Source organism: Triticum aestivum, chromosome 2D (genome assembly GCF_018294505.1).
Source record: "Triticum aestivum cultivar Chinese Spring chromosome 2D, IWGSC CS RefSeq v2.1, whole genome shotgun sequence".
Classification (NCBI taxonomy): Eukaryota; Viridiplantae; Streptophyta; class Magnoliopsida; order Poales; family Poaceae; genus Triticum; species Triticum aestivum.
The window spans coordinates 613,179,869-613,200,177 of record NC_057799.1 but is presented as its reverse complement, the minus strand read 5'-3'; the positions used below and the strand labels follow the sequence as shown (position 1 = coordinate 613,200,177).

At 49.7% G+C, this 20,309-nt stretch overlaps 1 non-coding gene across 1 annotated transcript; it reads right to left on the bottom strand.

The window, feature by feature from the left end:
- Positions 1 to 18,553: 18,553 nt before the first annotated feature.
- On the bottom strand, positions 18,554 to 18,627 carry TRNAE-UUC (transfer RNA glutamic acid (anticodon UUC)). Its single transcript has one exon. It is a non-coding gene; the product is annotated as a tRNA-Glu (tRNA).
- Between the last annotated feature and the right edge of the window lie 1,682 nt (positions 18,628 to 20,309).

The window sequence follows — 20,309 nt, the reverse complement described above, 5'->3', positions numbered from 1 at the left end:
GCCGATTCATCAGTACGTTATGCTTGGCATGGGTTTTTCAATCACGTACGAATTGTCGTCAAATGTAAGCTTGCCATTGTGACCGACGCTCCTAATCTCGCCGGAATCATTATCAACAGTAGGGGAGCAATCAGGTTCATCAAAACATCAATGATCTCTTTGTCCAGATAACTGTATCATGTCTTTCAGAATCTTAAGCCTGCAAATGATTTCATACAACCATCAGGTTTGCCGAGAATCTATTTGTCCAAATAATTGTGAATAACACCTTCCCTTGTATTCGGAAGCATGCATATTTAAAAAAAAAAAATCTGAATCATGCACTTAATTTCATGGAAATTACTGTTGGCCACATACATTCTAAGTGCATATTTAAAATTTAGCATCAACACACTGGATGTCATAGAGGCCACGGTGCAAAGAAAAAAAGGTTTGCAATGGATGTGTTTTAAAGCTATCTTTGGAAGGACAAAGTTTTGAAGTAAATTAAGATAGCATGAAATGTTGCTATCTTATTAAGCTTAGCAAATGTTATGTTGGAAATATGAGCAATTTACCAAATAATTTTGCTAACGGAAATACTAGATAAAGCATGACTAATATAGCAAATATAAAGCAAGTCATGCAATCTGACAGAGAGAAGGTAAACAACGTCTGCATATATGAACTTGAGCTAGACACATCTTGAACAGACACTAGATGAAGTTGCTTATACGACATAGAACCTAACATATGTAGGGCAGAAACTAGAGCCAAGAACTGTAACAGGACTCCTAACAGAAAGAACAAGAACACGTACGGACACAGCAGCAGAAGCACTGGACTTGGGGTCGACATCCTCTCCAGCCATGTCGTCGATGAGGTTGTCGACGTCAGGGAAGAAGTCGTCGTCGGGGAAGTAGTCGTCAGAGTCCGTGATGAAGAAGTCAGTAGTCGCGCGGAGCGCTCCCCAAAAACCTTATCACCCTTCTCCCGTACAGGACTCAAAGTGGTGCGGTTTCGGAGGCCTACTGTCCCGACTCGCGGTGCACGCCGCAAGCCGGGATGAGGAAGACTGCAGCAGCTTAGAGGAAGGAACCGGTGGCGAGAGGAAGAAGAAGTTCTGGTGCGTCTCTCTGGGAGGAGCGACCTCCCTTTTATAGGCGCAAGAGAAGGAGGCGAGAGGGCAGCGACGGGAGGCGAAACGAAGAGACGGAGATGAAGCGAACAGCCAGCAGCCGAAGGGCTGCACCGTTCGCATTCGAACTCCACTTTCGCAAAAATCTTTTCAGCTTCCGTGTGACCTTTCGTATACCCGTAGTGCGTGGCAAAAATTTAGACATCGGCTCATTCCCGCAACCCGCGGCGCGGCGAGGCGGGCGGCGGAGGAGGAGCGCGCGTGGATGTCCCTCTTGTTCTCATGCTCATACAAGTGGGGAAAGAACCTCCCTTATAAAGAGGTCCAACTCCCTCTAAACTAGCAATGTGGGACTAAACTTTAGTAGTTCCCTTGCCTTGCACGAATGGGCTAAGTGGGCCTCTAGGATTTATTAGGAATTTCTGAAATTGTTATTGGGCTAGGCCCATAAATAGATAAAATTCCAGCAATCCCCCACCAGATCCTAGAGGCACATAGAATTTACCTTTAGTTCCAAAACACTGTTTTATATACCGGTACTACAGTGGAGACTGTTAAGTTGAACTTCCACCTAGAACTCTATGCTACACTAGTAAGCAACTTGAACAGTGGACTGGGCCTTGAACTGCAAGTTTTCTGCGAATCTAGCTTCACATAAAGCCTTGACCGATACGTGGCTACCGTGGGTCTTCCCCGCGGGTGGAGCTTATGCGTCATACTCCGAGACCTTTCATGAGTTTACTAGAGAGAACCCTACTCTCATAGATTGCGACGTTTAACAATCAGACTCATATAGGTGTGTTCTTCAAAAGATGTTCTGCAGGACAACATCTCTGCTTAAATGAGCCACTTAGAACACATTAAGATATACATCAACCTGCCATGCAGATTTAGGAGAGTATTGCATCTTCATGGAGTGGTATTGTTAATAGTAAGGATACTCTCCTCTCAGTTGACCAACAGCTTGTCTTCCACATCTAATTCACGGGATCTCCGATCACAAAGAATAGGTTACCACTGTGAACAACTCATATTGTGGGTCTCATACCCATCTCCCTCGATGCATTATCTATCACATTACGTGATAGACCCTTAGTAAAAGGATCTGCCAGATTTTTAGACGTTTGGATATAATCCAATGCAATAACTCCGGAGTTTCTCATTTTCCTGACAGACTTTAACCTTCTCTGAACGTGTCTTGATGACTTCATGTTATCCTTTGAGCTGCTCACTTTCGTGATCACAGTTTGATTGTCGCAGTTCATAAGGATACCCGGTACAGGTTTCTCAACAACCGGCAAGTCATTCAAGAGCCGGCGAAGCCAATCTGCTTCGACCGTAGCTGTATCTAGTGCTGTGAGTTCTGCTTCCATTGTTGACCTCGTTAAGATGGTCTGCTTGCAAGACTTCCAAGAAACAGCGCCACCTCCATGAGTGAATACATATCCGCTCGTGGCCTTTATCTCATCAGCATCTGAGATCCAGTTTGAGTCACTATACCCTTCAAGCACCTTTGGGTGCCCAGTGTAGTGAATTCCATAATTCGCAGTGCCTTTCAAATAACGCAAAACTCTCTCTAGAGCTTTCCAATGCACATCTCCTGGTTTTGAGACAAACCGACTCAGTTTGCTAACAGCAAAAGAGATGTCAGGTCTTGTAGCACTGGCTAAGTACATAAGCGAGCCAATAATCTGAGAATATTTCAATTGATCTCTAGCAATTCTTCGATTCTTTCGAAGTAACACACTCGCATCATATGGTGTTGGAGAGGGCTTGCAGTCACTATAGCCAAAGCGACTCAAGATCTTTTCCACATAGTGAGATTGAAGCAATGTAATCCCACCATCATCGTCTCTCAACAACTTGATGTTCAGAATGACATCAGCCACTCCTAAATCCTTCATCTCAAAACAACGAGATAGGAAATCCTTGACCTCCTTAATAACATTCAGATTTGTTCCGAAAATCAGTATGTCATCAACATACAAGCAAAGGATAACTCCCTCGCCCCCACCATGGCGATAGTACACACATTTGTCAGCTTCGTTTACAACAAAGCCTGCAGCTGTTAAAGTTCTTTCAAACTTCTCATGCCACTGTTTGGGTGCTTGCTTGAGTCCATACAAAGACTTCAGCAACTTGCACACTTTTCCTTCCTGACCATCTAGTACAAACCCATCTGGTTGTTCCATATAAATTTCCTCGTCCAACTCTCCATTTAGGAAAGCAGTCTTAACATCCATTTGATGAACGAGAAGACCATGTGAGGCAGCTAGTGAAAGTAGAACTCGAATAGTGGTCAGTCGAGCCACAGGTGAGTAAGTATCAAAGAAGTCTTCACCTTCCTTTTGGGTATAACCCTTAGCCACGAGCCGAGCCTTGTACTTTTCAATAGTACCATCAGGCCTAAGCTTCTTCTTGAATACCCATTTGCATCCTATAGGTTTGCACCCATAAGGACGATCAGTTATCTCCCAAGTTTCATTCGCCAAGATGGAATCCATCTCGCTACGAACCGCTTCCTTCCAGTAGTCAGCATCTTCAGATGCATAGGCCTCTGAAATAGAACTGGGAGTGTCATCTATGAGATACACAAGAAAATCATCACCAAAGGACTTTGCAGTCCTCTGTCTCTTGCTCCTAGTAGGAACTTCATTGTTCTCCTCCACAGGACTTTCAAAGTGTTCCATCGAAATGGCAGGTTCGGTAATTGTAACTGGTTCCTGATTCGATGAACTAGGCATCTCCTGATTAGATGAGGTAGCCATATCCTTCATGGGAAAGATATCTTCAAAGAAAGTCGCATCATTCGACTCCATGATCGTACCGACATGCATGTCAGGTACCTCAGATTTTACAACCAAGAATCTATAGCCAATGCTATGAAAAGCATATCCCAGGAAAACACAATCCACAGTCTTTGGTCCAAGCTTCCGCTTCTTTGGAATTGGAACATTGACTTTCGCCAAACAACCCCATGTTCGTAGATAAGAGAGTTTTAACCTTTTCTTCTCCCATTCCTCGAATGGAGTTATCTCTTTGTTCTTTGTGGGGACTCGGTTTAGGACATGACATGCCGTCAATATCGCCTCCCCCCACCATGCCTTGGAGAGACCCGATGTGTCTAACATGGCGTTAACCAAATCAGTTAGAGTACGGTTCTTTCTTTCGGCCACCCCATTTGACTGAGGTGAATAGGGAGGCGTCCTCTCATGGATTATACCATGTTCCGCACAAAAAGCATCAAATTCATTGGAAAAATACTCTCCACCACGGTCGGACCTAAGCCTCTTGATTTTTCGATCAAGTTGGTTTTCCACTTCAGCTTTATAGATCTTGAAAAAGTTCAAAGCCTCATCCTTAGATTTCAGAAGATACACACGGCAGTATCTAGTGGAGTCGTCAATTAACGTCATGAAATATTTCTTTCCACCTTTTGTCAAAACACCATTCATTTCACATAGATCTGAATGTATGAGCTCTAGTGGTGCAAGATTTCTCGTTTCCGCAGTCGTGTGAGACTTACGAGGTTGCTTAGCTTGCACACACACTTGACACTTAGATCCCTTGACAGTGGTGAAACTAGGGATTAAGTTCAACTTCGCTAGTCGCGACATGCAACCAAAGTTAACATGACAAAGACGTGAATGCCACACATTTGATTCACTATTGTTGCAAATATGATTAACAACTTTATTGCAAACGTCTGATAAGGATAAACGAAACAGGCCTCCTGACTCATAGCCTTTACCAACAAAGGTTCCATACTTGGATATTACAAATTTATTCGACTCAAAGACAAGCTTGTAGCCATCTCTACACAGAAGAGATCCGCTAACAAGATTTTTATTGACGGAGGGGACATAATGCACGTTCTTCAGCCGCACGATCTTCCCCGAAGTAAACTTCAGATCGACCGTGCCAACACCACGAACAGAAGCACTTGAACCGTTGCCCATCAGCACGGTTGAAGTCCCTGCGGTCTGATAAGACGAAAACATGGAAATATCACCGCATACATGCACATTAGCACCCGTGTCAATCAACCAATCAGGAGAATGACATACTGAAAGAATAGTGGGAAATATACCATACCCAGCATCCTTCATGTCAGTGTCTCCAATGACAACATTAGCGGTCTTGCCGCCTTTCCCAGGATGACGCTTGTCATAGCGATTAGGGCAACTAGGAGCCCAATGATCAGGATCCCCACACACATGACAAGCACCTTTCTTCTTGTCATTCTTCTTCTTGAAGTTCGTGTGTTGCACAGCCTTGTTCTTCCCATCAAACTTTGCTTTACCATCAAACTTGCCCTTGTTCTTGAACTTGTGGGGCTGGAAGTTCTTCTTCTGTACCAGATTGGCACTAGATCCTCCCTCAATACCTCGAGCACGTGTGTCCTTTGCTCTCGCCTTTTCTTCCACATCAAGAGTGCCAATGAGATCCGGGACGGAAAACTCCTGTCTCTTATGCTTCAGTAAGGTAGCAAAGTTCCTCCATGAAGGAGGAAGCTTAGTGATGATACCTCCGGCAACAAACTTGTCCGGTAGCATACAACTGAAGTGCTCAAGTTCTCTAGCAAATGACTGTATCTCATGAGCTTGCTCAACCACGGAGCGCTCTTCAGTCATCCTGTAATCATAGAATTGCTCCATGATGTACAGCTCAGTGCCAGCATCCGAGACCCCAAACTTGGCCTCGAGTGCATCCCACATATCTTTTCCATTATCAATTGACGCATAAGCATCAACTATGTTCTCACCAAGAACACTCAAGAGAGCAACCTTAAACAGAGTATCCATTTTCTGAAAAGCTTGTGCCTGTTGAGCATCAAGCTCTCCTTCAGGTTTGCCAAGAGTGGCGTCATAGCAACTCATGGTTTGAAACCATAAGACTGCTCTCACGCGCCACCTCTTATAGTGGATACCCTCAAACATAGGAGGTCTCATGGAAGCAGCAAAACCACTTGGTGTAAATTGCCTATAATAAGGTTTTTGGATTGTTGGAAATATGAGCAATTTACCAAATAATTTTGCTAACGGAAATACTAGATAAAGCATGACTAATATAGCAAATATAAAGCAAGTCATGCAATCTGACAGAGAGAAGGTAAACAGCGTCTGCATATATGAACTTGAGCTAGACACATCTTGAACAGACACTAGATGAAGTTGCTTATACGACATAGAACCTAACATATGTAGGGCAGAAACTAGAGCCAAGAACTGTAACAGGACTCCTAACAGAAAGAACAAGAACACGTACGGTACATCAGCAGCAGAAGCACTGGACTTGGGGTCGACATCCTCTCAGGCCATGTCGTCGATGAGGTTGTCGACGTCAGGGAAGAAGTCGTCGTCGGGGAAGTAGTCGTCAGAGTCCGTGATGAAGAAGTCAGTAGTCGCGCGGAGCGCTCCCCAAAAACCTTATCACCCTTCTCCCGTACAGGACTCAAAGTGGTGCGGTTTCGGAGGCCTACTGTCCCGACTCGCGGTGCACGCCGCAAGCCGGGATGAGGAAGACTGCAGCAGCTTAGAGGAAGGAACCGGTGGCGAGAGGAAGAAGAAGTTCTGGTGCGTCTCTCTGGGAGGAGCGACCTCCCTTTTATAGGCGCAAGAGAAGGAGGCGAGAGGGCAGCGACGGGAGGCGAAACGAAGAGACGGAGATGAAGCGAACAGCCAGCAGCCGAAGGGCTGCACCGTTCGCATTCGAACTCCACTTTCGCAAAAATCTTTTCAGCTTCCGTGTGACCTTTCGTATACCCGTAGTGCGTGGCAAAAATTTAGACATCGGCTCATTCCCGCAACCCGCGGCGCGGCGAGGCGGGCGGCGGAGGAGTAGCGCGCGTGGATGTCCCTCTTGTTCTCATGCTCATACAAGTGGGGAAAGAACCTCCCTTATAAAGAGGTCCAACTCCCTCTAAACTAGCAATGTGGGACTAAACTTTAGTAGTGTCCCTTGCCTTGCACGAATGGGCTAAGTGGGCCTCTAGGATTTATTAGGAATTTCTGAAATTGTTATTGGGCTAGGCCCATAAATAGATAAAATTCCAGCATGTTATTCAATTGACTTGATATAACTTGGGTAATCTTCTTTGTGATCTCTTCAAAGATTTTTTTTTTTTGGTGTTGGATGTTGCAAATCCGTTTATCACGCTTCCTTCTGTATCAAAGAAAATTGAGTTGTACATTAAACTATGTAGGTCTGCCATGCAAGCAAGGTTAGAAGAAATTTCGTAATCACTAACAGGCCTTTGGTGACTTACTAATTAAACCTTAACTTTTTATCCATGTACATAGATGTACGGATTTAGGCTCTCAATAATATATCAACTAATGAATATAATTGTTCCTCACACTTGGCAAATTAACTGGGAAGGTAATTCATATATTTAAATTAACCATTTTTTTACAATGACAATGAACATATCTTTTATGAGCAGTTCTATGTGTATATCTCCTTTTCCTTTTATTTCTCAAGGATGCACAAGTCTGTGTGGGGGAAAACATAATGTAATCAACATCGATCTATAACCACTAATAAAGGGATTAATGCTTCTGCCCGTCCGTCTTAAAATTACCCACTAAGCCATCCATAAGTGAAAAAAATGATTCGCTTTACGGGCCATTGACTTTGGTTTATATATACTGCAATCCCTAATGGATCAAAATCACACATCCAGCCCACTGGCCAGGGCCTTACTCCACTACCCAGGTTTCAACCCTAGCCCCGCCCCTTTCGAAAATTCCTATTATATAGGTTTACTATCCCATTTAACTTGAGTAGGTATGATAGTTTGATGCTCCCACAAAAGATATTATTGGTACTATAGTAATGTTGATTCCTACCAGGTACCATATGGTAAAGGTTACGGTAGGTACATAGTCATCCTATTTTCCACTGTGCACAATAATCAACCAATATACGATGAAATGTTGACTCTACCAGCTATCATATGCTAAAGGTTATCATAGGTACATTGCCATCCTATTTTCCACCGTGCACAATAATCAAACAATATATGATGATGTACACTAAGCTGTTGATGCAAGCTTTATGTAAACAACTCGCTTAATGTTGATCTCCATACTTTTTGAAACTGTGCCCATAGAGATTTTTGGAAACACCTTGAGTACACTTCAAAAATCATTCAAACATTATATTTTTGCGCAACATCACTTATCATGTTATTTGTTGTGTGAAGATTTCAAGGGATTTGTTGATGTCGACGAGTGGGTGTATGAGGGGTGATTTTTTCTTTCTCCCGTTGCAACGAACGGGCATGTTTGCTAGTAATCTTAAAACACACAGAAAGACAGGCAATAAAGGAAGAGAAAAAAGGAGGTAGGTGCGTGGCACGAGAAACTGATGTACTGTACTACGTAATCGCGCACACACAGGATTAGATTCCGTCCGGTAGCACGCCCACAACAGTCCGCAAACAAGTCTGCACCACGATACCAGATACTGTAGATTGAACACTCTACATTCTTTAGAGGACACTGAAAAACTACTGACACTCGACGCCTGTTTGCAACAGAGCATGTGGTTTGGTTGCTTGAAGTAGATGCAACCGTCGCGTGCAGTGCCGTACTCGGCCCTTGTGTCGTGTTCTGCTCTCCAGGATGTCAAAGTTTCGGGGTACTTCCTTTGGGATTTTCTGCGTGTCAAGTCCAAAAAACTGTGACAGAACTAAATGGATAGAGAAGAATAACCAAAGCGAAGGTTTGAGAACTAAGAAATATAGTGAAGAATGAAGAAAAGAGAGAGAAATAATGGGACATCCACCTAAAAACACATGTTTACTATCTGCTTATATGAAGAGTGAAGACCAACCAACCAAGGAGAGATCGAGGACAAAGAAAAAGAGAAATGAAGCTTGAAGAAATAAGAAACAACGACTGGACAAAGAATGATCAATGGCAAATGACAAAGGATTAAAGAGTAAAAAAATGAAAATGAGACACTGAGGAAAGAAAGTAAGCGAATTAGGTACACTGAGAAGCTAAAAAAAGAGGGGTAAAAGTGTGATTCAATTCAACTAAGCGGCTGAGGACCAGAGAAGATCGAACAAACAGAAGAAGCAGGAAAACTGAAAAAGTGAAGGAAAGAGAGGCCCAAGACTGAAGAAACCACAATGGCTAAGAGACTGGAAAATGATGCAACCACATTGACTGAACAGAGGAACGAAGGGAAACCACAGTGAATAACGAAGTGGCTGAAAAATGATGCAGCTACAGGGACTGAACAAAGGAACAAGAAACGGGAAGACTGAATCACAAAGGAACAAGTACCTGAACCTGATCAACTGAATGCGCCGACACTAAAACGGAATGTGGCGCTGACTTCCACTTATCCCTCGTTCGTGTATTAGAGATTCAGAAGCGAAAATGTTGACTTTTTCAATGGGGTTTAAATTATATTGTGAATTATAGGCCATGCCTACACGAAATAAAAAAAAAGTATAGATACCCCATGAAGTACCCAAGTCACCCCCCTCAAGTCAGAAAACCGGAATAACGCCGTTAACTATCCAAAACCACCTTTCAAAAACAAAAAAACAAAAAACAATCCAAAACCAGTTTATAAAAAAAAGAAAAAACTATCCAAAACAAATCACCCCTGGAAAACTAGAAGTTGGTTTTGTCCACAATGGCATGTTGACCGGAATTTGGTATTTGACTTATACTGCTATATCTCGGTCCCGGACCCACATGTCAGTGTGTAATCTATATGTTGTCACGACATCTCTCTCTCCTCTCCCCTATGTCGCGGCATGCTCTCCCGGCCGCCAGCGCCGAGCCAAGGCGCGCACGAGCAATGCGGGCCGCCGGAGCAACCAAGCGCGGCGAAAGGACAGCAGCAGCTAACCATACAACGGCGAACAAGGTAGCGATGACCGGCGTCTTGCCGTCTTGGGAAGGAATTGGAGGATGACACGCACGGTGGCCGCGACTGCTCCGCTGAGAAGAACGGGAAGGTGGAGGAGGGCGGCGATGGCCTTCGGTTCTCCAGCTGCTGCTATTTCCGCTGCGAGGGGAAGGACGAGGCGGCGCTGCTCGCCTTCAGTGGCGCTCGGCGCCCGGGTCGTTGCCAACCTCAGCCAGGCAGCATCACATCGGTGGCCTCCTCACGTCCGCCTCGTACCGCTCCTGCGCCTCGCGGCCGGCCAGGAGGCGCCCGAACTCGCGGCGGCCGTGCTTGGACGCCAACGCGTCGGCCTTGGACACGCGCGCGCATACGCGTTGGCTCCGAAGGATGTGGACCACGAGCTCCACGCCCACCCCAGCGTTCGTCGTCGTCTCCGGCGCCTCCAGGAGGTTCTTGGCCGTCGACTGCCTGCCGCTCTGGGGGCTTGAGTCCGTCCGCAGCCGGCCCTGGCACGCCGTGCTCTTGGGAATTGTTGTTGCCGCGGCCTTCTCCCTCGCTCGCCGGAGCTCTCTCACTCTCTCTCTCAGACGCACAACGAAGAAGAAGGAGGAAGGAGAAGGAGCAGTGGACACGGTGGACTTTCTGGCGCACGTACGCTACGCCCCGCCGCAGCAACGGCGATCCTTGTTTGTCTCGAGCACGAACTCGACCCACCATGACAGTTACAGTGTTCAGCTCGAGGCATTATATAGCCGGGCCTGCGCTGGGCACGGCCCACGCGCTCCCTACCCAGCCGGCGCCCCGATCGCGGCCACCACGCGCACGAACGCGCACGGCTCGCGGCGATCACGCCCGCCTCGCGATCCCTCAACTGCCTGCAATTAATCCTACGCACGCCCACTGGGTGCACACACACGCGCGCGCACTCCAGGATACTACAGGCACGCACACACACGTGGCGGAGCGTGCACGAAAGTGTGCGTCCTCCATCTTTGCCCGGCAGCACGGCGCTGGCGTCGGTGCCGAGCGTGGCGGAGCGCGGCACCATGCGCCTCCGGTTGATGCGTCATGCAGGGCCGGCCCTGAGGAGGGGCAGGGGGGGCGGCGGCCCCGGGCCCCCAAAATACAGGGGCCCCCGTCAGGTACTAACATGTACGTTTTTCTGAGACATGAGTAGCCCATGTACGTATCGCTATGCAAGGCAAGCACGATCGCAGGCAGGTAGCACCGGCCCAAGAGACACGAATCCACAACCCTTTTAATCCGCAATTTCCTTTCACATTGTGAGTTCGCGTTTTGGCTATTTACTAGCGCTAGATCCCTCCCCATCGCGAGGCGCAGGCGCTGGAGGCTGTACCGAATAGGCGCCGCCGCCAGGTGCTAGGGCTGACAGCCGTTCTGCCACAGTACGCGTATGCTGAGGAACTCCATTCTCTGTGTTGGAAACGAGAATTTGGCAATGCTTCACGATGTATTGATCGATGCAAAGCGCACGTATATATGGAGTACAAGGTGGGCCACAACCTCAGCTATACAATGACTGGGAGGTGGGCCAGGCTATACAATATATATGCACAAAACCATATATTCAACACCCCCGCAGTCGAAGCGTCGCCGGAGACGCAAAGACTGGACCTGAACTCCTCGAAGACAGAAGTAGGCAGTCCTTTTGTCATGACGTCGGCGAACTGCTGCGCCGTCGGGACGTGGAGGACCCGGATGCGCCCAAGAGCCACCTGCTCACGAACGAAGTGTATATCGAGCTCAATATGCTTCGTTCGACGATGGTGGACCGGGTTGGCGGAGAGGTAGACGGCGAAGACGTTGTCGCAGTAGACGAGCGTGGCCTTGTGAACATCACAAAGCAACTCCTGGAGCAGCTGACGGAGCCAAGAGCATTCAGCAACGGCGTTAGCCACTGCTTGATACTCGGCCTCGGCACTCGAGCGGGAGACGGTGGGCTGTCGCTTGGAGGACCAAGAGATCAGGGATGGCCCAATGTAGAGACAGTACCCGAGGTGGAGCGCCGTGTGTCCGGGCAGCCGGCCCAGTCCGCATCAGAGTAGGCGACGAGGTCGGTGGAGGCGGAGGCCGTCAGTGTAAGTCCCAAGGACTGGGTGCCGCGTATGTATCGGAGGATACGCTTCACCAGAGTCCAGTGAGAGTCGCGCGGAGCATGCATGTGAAGACAGATCTGCTGAACAGCATACTGCAAGTCGGGGCGCGTCAGCGTCAGGTACTACAAGGCGCCCACAATGGAGCAGTAGAATGCTGCATCAGATGCAGGCGAACCCTCCAAAGCGGAAACCTTGGCCTTGGTGTCGACGGGCGTGGGAGCGGGCTTGCAGTTAAGCATGCCAGCTCGGTCGAGAAGCTCATGGGCGTAGCGCTGCTGATGCAGGAAGAACCCATCTGGCCGCCGAACCACCTCAATGCCAAGGAAGTAATGCAGAGGACCCAAGTCCTTCAGGGCAAACTCATCGCGAAGACGAGCAGTGAGCCGCTGAAGAAGCGCGACAGTGGATGTCGTCAGAATGATGTCATCGACGTACAACAGCAAGTAGGCCGTGTCAACTCCGTGATGATACAGGAATAGTGACGCATCGGAGCGAGTCGATGTAAATCCGAGCATCTGCAGGAAGGCGGCGATGCGCTGGTACCAGGCCCGAGGTGCTTGCTTCAACCCGTAAAGAGAACGGGAGAGCAAGCACACATGATCTAGATGCGTGGCGTCGACGAAGCCGGTGGGCTGCTCACAGAACACCTGCTCAGCCAGGTGGTCGTGCAAGAAGGCGTTGGACACGTCCAACTGATGCACAGGCCAAGCTCGGGACACGGCTAGCTGGAGCACGGCGCGGATCGTGCCCGGTTTAACAACCAGGGCAAATGTGTCGGTGAAGTCCACGCCCGCGCGTTGCCGAAAACCCCGAACCACCCAGCGAGCTTTATAGCGCTCGAGAGTGCCATACGGACGAGTCTTGTGCCGAAAGACCCACTTGCCCGTGATGATGTTGGCACGGGGCGGCCTAGGGACGAGCTGCCAGGTACGGTTCCGCTGGAGCGCGTCGAACTCTTCCTGCATCGCAGCGTGCCAATGAGGATCCCGAAGGGCGGCTCGAGCTGACGATGGGAGAGGAGACGACTCAGAGACGCAAGCAGCGAGAAGGTACTCATCGCTAGGGTACCGCGTGCTCGGTCGGAGGGTGCCAGCCCGAGAGCGAGTCATCGGGCGGGGCAGCGGGTCCGTAGTGGAGACGGGCGACGACGAAGAAGAGCCCGCCTCCTCCGAGACCGCCCCGGGCGATGCCGCAGGCGAGGCCGCCGGCGAGGCGGTGGGCGAGATTGCCGCGGGTGAAGCGGCCGCGGGCGAGGCCGGGGACGCCAGGGGCATTGCGGGCGCCGAGGGAGGTGCGGCCCCTAGGGCAGCCAACCGGGGCGAAACTCGACCCGTGGCGCAAGGGGGACCCTCAAAGCTGGGAGGCGGCCCAAGAGAGGCACGGGAGCGGCCGTCACCGGGAGCGGGCAAAGCCGCAACATCCGAAGGTACCTGCTGAAACGGAAAAACCATCTCATCAAAGTAAACGTGTCATGAAGTGATCACCCGATGTGAGATAGGATCATAGCAGCGGTAGCCTTTGGTGTTGGGGGGATAGCCGAGAAAGATGCAGGCCACAGACCGAGGTGCGAGCTTATGAGGAGCAGTGGAAGCGATGCTGGGGTAGCACAGGCAACCGAAAATGCGGAGCTCAGCATAGGGAGGTGGCGTGCCAAACAAGAGATGATGAGGTGCAAAATTCCCGCGAGTGCGACAAGGACGAATGTTAATGAGTAGTGATGCGGTGGCGAGCGCGTCGGGCCAAAAACGTGGTGGCACGTTGGCGTGAAAGAGGAGGGTGCGAACGCAATCATTAAGAGTGCGAAGCACACGCTCAACGCGGCCGTTTTGTTGCGAAGTGTACGGGCAAGTGAGACGAAAGATCGTGTCGTGTGTGGCGAGAAGGTTGCGGATCGCAAGGTTATCAAACTCCTTCCCGTTGTCTATTTGCAACGCATGAATGGGACGTCCAAACTGCGTGGAGACATAGGAGTAAAAAGCGGTGAGAGTGACAACAGAGTCCGACTTTTGCCGCAACGGGAAGGTCCACACATAGTGCGAAAAATCATCAAGTATGACAAGGTAATAAAGATAGCTCGTGTTACTTGCAACAGGAGAGGTCCAAACATCACTATGAATTAACTCAAACGGGTATGATGCGACATGCGAGGAAGTGCTAAAAGGAAGACGAACATGTTTGCCGAGAGGACAAGCATGACAAGTGTGATCGTCGATCTTATTACACGTGAATGAAAAACTCCGAAGAATATGACGAAGGGTGGCGATGTTGGGATGACCGAGACGAGCGTGCCAAAGGTCCACTCCGGCGGAAGAGGTAGATGAGTGGACCGGGTAGAGCTCGTCGGGGCTGTCACATCGGTGGAGGACCATCCGGGTAAGGGCATCCTTAACAGAAAAGCCAAACAAGTCAAATTCAACGGTAACAGGATTTTCACGTGTAAGAGAACGAACGGAAGCAAGATTTTTAATGATGTCAGGAGAGACAAGCACATTAGAAAGATATAATGGCATAGAGTTAGAAGGAAAAGCAGCATGGCCGTGAGTAATAGGCATGGAAGAACCGTCACCCACTGTAATGCGAGCAGCGGTGTGAACGGGGTGAGCGGCAAGAAGGTTACCGGGGTTGGCGGCCATGTGAGCCGTGGCTCCAGTGTCCATATACCAGTCGCCACCGCCAGTGTACTGCTGTGGCGTGGGGCGGTGTGGAGGGCCGCTAGGAGCGCGGGGTCCCAAGGCGCCGGTGGGAGAGCCGGGCGGACGGCGCCGGCTGAGGCGAGGGCGCCACAAGCCCACCGGCCGGAGGTAGCCCATAGACCGCAGAGGGGCCGTAGAGCGGCACGGGCTGGTACGCCTGAGGGGCCGCGTGAAGCGCCTGATGAGCGGCCGGGCGGGCGCCGAAGAGGCCCGGAGCGGGGGCACGCGGTATAGGCATGGAATACGCGTGCACAACCCCGGTCCAGGGGTTCTGGCCGGCCTGCCAGGGCGTTGGGGGGAGCTGCGGCTGCTGCTGGCGCGGCGCCTCGCCGGGTGCTGCCGTTTGCGGCCGCCGCGGCCATGGCGGCCCCCGCGGCGCCGCTGCTGCTGCTCGGCAGGAGGCGGCGGACGAGCCGGCTGTGGCTGCAGGTAGGGGAACCCGAGCGGCGGCGGCGCCTGGAAGGGGCCCGTGGTGGGCCTCGACGGGGCGGTGGGCGGCGCACCGCCGCAAGTACCAGCGGTGAGGGCGGTGTGGGTGGCCCAGGTGCGTGACATCCGCATCCGCCTCTCCTCCAACTTCAGGTAGGCGACGATCGTGGGGAACGTCGGGTTGGTGATGAGGGGGATGTTGGAGGCGGCGTTCCCGAAATCGTCGCTCAGGCCGGCGATGAGGGTGCTGAGGAGGAGGTCGTCGGAGACCTTCTCACCAAGGTCACGGAGCTCGTCAACAAGCTTCTTGAGGCGCATGCAGTAATCATCGACAGACGAGTCAAGCTGCTGGCACCCAAAAAACTCGCCGTGCAAGAAAACCTTGCGTTGGAGCGCGTTGTCGGTGAAGAGGCCGTTGAGCTTGGTCCAAACGGCGTGAGCATCATCGTCGGCGGAGACCACCGTGTGGAAGAGGTCCTTCGAGATGGTGGTGTAGAACCAACGAATGAGGGTGGCGTCGATGGACATCCACTCCTCATCGTCCTCCATGAAGCGGGAATCCACGGAGCCATCGATGTGATCCCTGATGTTGTACTCCCGGAACACAAGGGAGAAGTACGTCTTCCATGGATAGTAGGTGGAGGTGAGGTGGTCGAGGACGGCGGGAACCCGAGCGAGGATGTTGAGGTCACGGATGACGACGGGATCGGGGCCTTCGAACGGATTGGTGCGGCGGCTGCGGGTGGTGCCGGAGGAGCCAGGGGAGGACATGGGGAGACGAGGGCGGCGGCGTCACGCGAGAAGCGGCGCGGCGGATGGGAGGCGGCGTGGCCGAAGGGCGGCGCGGCGGGTTGGGAGGGAGCGAGGCGGCGGCGCACATGGGGCGGCGGTCGCGGCGGCGGGGGGTGGCGGCGGCGGTGGTGTTGGGCGTGGGCACAGGGTTAGGGTTAGGATCTTAGGTATGATACCATGTTGGAAACGAGAGTTTGGCAATGCTTCACGATGTATTGATCGGTGCAAAGCGCACGTATATATGGAGTATAAGGTCAGCCACAATCTCAACTATACAATGATTAGGAGGTGAGCCAGGCTATACAATATACATGCACAAAACCATATATTCAACACTCTGCTATCAGTAGGCGCTGAACGCATACGTGCATCGCCGAGCGGCTTCCGCCAGACGCCAGCCACATCGCATCCCGCCGAGCACCAGATCAACAATTACCGATGCCGATCCGATTGATTGAAGGTATTTAATGCAATTATTTTCTATTTCCTGTACGTACATAGCTAATCAAGCAATTTACTTTTGCATATGATGCATAGCTTTCACTATTCAATCTTTGATGCATTTTTTATTTTTCAGCACTGTGTGTTATGAGGAAATTGATTGTTTATAATTAAGTTTGTTGCAGTTTGATTCTACCTAAGGTAGCTCTAATCTTGATAAAATGTTAGTCTGTGACTAGTTTACGAAAAAATGATTTATGATGTGAAAAGGAGGATTAGGACAGATGGGTTATCATGTGGTCCTGACAATATACGTTAGAAAAAGAAAAGAAAATGAAGCAACATATGGCTGACTTAGCAGAATCACAAAGAGGGATTATTAGATAAAATTTTCAAGGTAATACATGCGTTGAACAATTCCATAAAAGCTTACCGCTTTTTCACTATTTCTTCTTGAACCAGATGCAAAATACTTTCCTCAAGTTTAATTAGAAAAAGAGAGTTTCGTGTTACAGTGACACCCCTTATTACATCAAAGGTATTACTCTCCTGGTACGAGTGTCCCTAATTTCTTAGCCCCCACGGCCACTCAAAAGCAAAGCTTTCTTAGTGTTGTAGAGGAGTACCGTTGGTGGCGCACACTTGTTAAGGAAGATGTGGGCATTGCTCTCATTCGAAATGGTTCATGATGTGAGCCTGGTGAGTGAGGCCATGGATTTTTCCACTATCGATAAATTAGTTGATATAAATATTACTTTGGATGCATCTAAGTGTTTATTGGTAATTTGAATATTACATATATATAGATTATTATTCTTATGATGATTATAGTAAGGGCCTCCGAGTTTTAGCTTCGCCCCGGGCCCCCAAATTCTCAGGACACCCAGTTCTGGCCTCCTCATGGCATGACAACTGTTGGACAGAAGGACTAGAATTACAAACTGAAAATAGAAGTGCAAACTAGCACTCGTCAATGAACTGAATAGGTAGAGAACAAAACGAGGTGACGGCTGATATTTCTCAGTGGCCATTGCTCCATCTTCTAGAGCATGTACTTCTTCTAGAGCATATAATAGTTGGAGTGGCCATTGCTCCATCCTCTCCTCTGCTATGCTTGACATTTTTCAGTTCAAACTTTTGTCAGGATGCCACACCAAATTCCAGCAAATTTTCTTCTGTTTTTTACTTACACGACATGACAAAGTTGAGGTCGATCCTTAACAATATTGTAAGCTGCTAGAAAATGGAATAAAGCATATGCTGAATGCGTGGAGAAAACACTGACCTAGCTCTCATCAATGAACTGAATCAAATCACCAGCACTGCCCAAGGAGAAAAAGAAGCGACTCACGTTGTCCCTGCACAAAAGGCGCGCCTCAGGTTTTTGATCCCTGACATACTTAGCTCCCCGTCGGATCAGTGATGAACTGATGGAAAATCGCATCCATTGAAGCGACGACAAGGGGAAGAGGATGCAGGCGCGCAGAGAGGTTTTTCGACAAAGGCGGCCGCGCTGAGAGTGAGAGGTGGGTGCAAAAAATCGAAGCGGGACGAGCGAGCGAGAGGAGAAAGCATTGAGCAGCATGGGGAGGGAGAGGGCTCGCCGTGCCTACCTCGGGCCGGCGACGATCAGACGGTTCCTCCCCGCGGGCCACTACAACTGCAAGCTTGTGGCGCGCACGGTGAGGGAGAGGACTCCTCTCGATCCCCACCATCTCCTCCGCCGCCGCTTGACATAGCTCGCCTCACTCCACCGCCTCCCGCCTGCGCTGGCACGAGGACGAACTGAGCAGCGCCGAACACCACTGTGAAAGCGGAGCGACGAACAACCCACACGGTGCGGGTGCGCGCCAAGATCCGGGGACGACGATCAGACGGTTCAAAACTCGACCGTGAGTGAAATCGAGATTCAGTCGAATGAGAATTAGCCAAAAATCCAAAATGTTTTAGAAACTCCGATGAAATTCGTAAGGTTATTATGCGCTGGCTCTGCTCCGGAGCCTGGAGGAGCCGATCTCGTTATTTATTGTAATAGGAGGACAATGGTGTTCAAAAAAAAAAAAGGAGGACAATGAAATAAGAAAAAAGAACTCCATTGCCGGGATTTGAACCCGGGTCGCCTGGGTGAAAGCCAGGTATCCTAACCGGGCTGGACGACAATGGATTTGTGAATGATTTGATGTTTAATCTTCCATGTCACTGCTATACTATGAAGGTTGAGTCTCGCAGCTTTCGTACCGGGCCGTGCGCATCACGACATCTGTCCACGCCAGCGTGGAGGCTTTCCACGGCGACGGCAGCGACCCAAGCTGCCACTGTGAGAGGCTGGAGTTATGGTTCGAGCCAGCAACTGGAGCACTTGTCTTGTATCGAAGAAAAACCAGTCATTTTCATCAATCCCAACATGCCAAGCATGGAGATTGGATTCGAATACAACATCCTCTTCGCCGTCCAAGTTCAGATATATTGACATGCTTCCAGTACTTGGCACCAAGGCCTCTCCTGGTCTTCTACTTCTTCGTTTAACACTGTAAAAATCTGTATAACTACTGAACCAAGTACTACATATCGTATCCTATATGATCTGAATAAATTCAATCTACTTCTGTAGCAGCAATCGTTGCTTTGTCAAAGCAGTTCCACACTTGCACATTCTATCTTGGACGCCATTTCTTCTGGGCAAACATCGGATTGACAAATTACAGGATTATAAACAACTTAAAATGCACAAGTGGATTCATCAGGCACATTAACATATACAGTAACAGAGTATATACCAACCATTAGCAAAACCACTTTCAACATCACTCTAACTTCCAAAACAATACAGGGCACAAAGCAAATCTTTACATGAAGAAGCCAAGCAAGTGTTGGCAAGAAACCAAGTTGGTAGACTATGTTTCGTTCAGTTTATCTATATATGAGATAAACACACCATTGGTCATTGAACTCTCACGAGATGAGCACATTGGTCATTCTTCTCTCAAAATGTGATGAACCGGTCACAACACTCATTTTTATGAGTAAACTGGTCATTCTGCCGTTTCCGGCCGTAACGGGTGCTGAGGTGGCATGCTGACTTGGCGTTGGGCCCATGCACACAGCACATGCGCATATCAGATGGCGGGATTTTTTGCAAGAAGGGCCCTGGGAAGATGTGGAGCATAGTTTGGACCCTTGTAGTATTTTTTGCTCTGCTGTTGCTTGTTCCAGAGTCCAGACAGGTACTCGACGCAAAGCTACCAAGCCATGGGCTCTCGTCCGCCGACCGCCGCCGCGCCATGACCGTTGCCGAGGCCGCTCACACTGAGATGCACCACGCCATGCCATGCCCCGACGCCACTACCACCACACAAGACGATCTGCAGTATTGCTACCATCGTCGTCGCGCGCAATGTGCGCCGTTGCTACTGCCCTCGACAAGTGTGATGGCGAGCCCATTGTGTCTTTCTCTCGGTGACCACTCCTGGTGTGGCATGGTGTTCCCTCAATTGGGGTGGAGGTTCCTTCATCCGCTAGCCCGCTGCACCGCGCTCCTCCGTGCACTCCGTGGCCACCTATTACGCCCGAGTGAGCCACCTAGAGAAAAAGGACATAGAATTGATGGAGCTTGGACGTAGTAGCCTCGATCCGCAACTGCTATGTATTTGTCTTACCAACACTATGGACCAGCACATGCGCGTCCTCCCTCATGACATCTCATCGGAATAACCAAAACATCACCGCCTAGGCAGCTACACTCACGCTCGCGGAGTCCACGGCGCTCGTGGTCAGCATCCAGTGTGCACCGTCTCCTACGTCCTTTGTCGCACGCACAGACAATAACCTCGCCGTCTTATCCAAGGC